The sequence below is a fragment of the Hemiscyllium ocellatum genome, chromosome 44 (assembly GCF_020745735.1).
Source record: "Hemiscyllium ocellatum isolate sHemOce1 chromosome 44, sHemOce1.pat.X.cur, whole genome shotgun sequence".
NCBI lineage: Eukaryota > Metazoa > Chordata > Chondrichthyes > Orectolobiformes > Hemiscylliidae > Hemiscyllium > Hemiscyllium ocellatum.
Genome location: NC_083444.1, coordinates 32,176,352 through 32,177,120, shown reverse-complemented (window position 1 = coordinate 32,177,120; position 769 = coordinate 32,176,352). Strand labels below are relative to the sequence as shown.

General features: G+C 45.0%; 1 non-coding gene across 1 annotated transcript; it reads right to left on the bottom strand.

Moving 5' to 3' along the window:
• Nucleotides 1-250: 250 nt before the first annotated feature.
• trnav-cac (transfer RNA valine (anticodon CAC)) lies at nt 251-323 on the bottom strand. Its single transcript has one exon. It is a non-coding gene; the product is annotated as a tRNA-Val (tRNA).
• Nucleotides 324-769: the final 446 nt, after the last annotated feature.

Below are 769 nucleotides of genomic sequence, written 5' to 3'. Positions count from 1 at the left end.
CGCCTGCACAAGGAATGCGAATGCGGTATTGCTTTTTGTGGAAGATTCAGAACGCGGTAACTGCACTCTGAAAGAAAATGTCATATGATCAGATCCAGGTTGGAGAAAAACTTTACAATGCTTTGCAAACTGATTTAATGGAATTGCATTACATTTCACGAAGAGAGCAGATGTGTTCGAGCAATTTCGAAGGCAGGATTTGCAGCAAGCAAGGAAGTCCATGTAAAAGGCTGCAGTTGAAGAACAAAGCTGTTTCTGCCCAGTTTCGAACTGGGGACTTTTCGCGAGTGAGGCGAACGTGATGACCACTACACTACAGAAACAAACCACAGGCCGTCGCGCTGCGGCTCTGTGGCAGCCAGCACTGAAATTTGAAGACATTTTCCGTTTCACCTTTCTTTTTCCAATAGCTCATTGTTGTCCAGGGTAATTGACATCCTGAAAAAGTTAAAAAAAACAAAAGGGGGACGTGAAATTGATGACAAAATATAGACAAGGATGTGGTCAATGATTGTACTGTAGAGTGAGGTGGAATAGGCTGGGACAACTTTCCCGGCAGCGTCACGGCTGCGAAATGATTTTATGGAAGGGCTGTAAACTGAGTATTTACGAGTTTTACCCAAGCTGGGGTAAGTTGGAAACTCGAGAGCATAGGTTTAAGGTGAGTGGTCTGAAATTGACAAAGGACCTGAGGCACATTTCCCACACACAAGGTTGTGCGTGTATGGAATGAGCTACCAGAGGAAGTGGAGGAGGCGATTGCACTCAG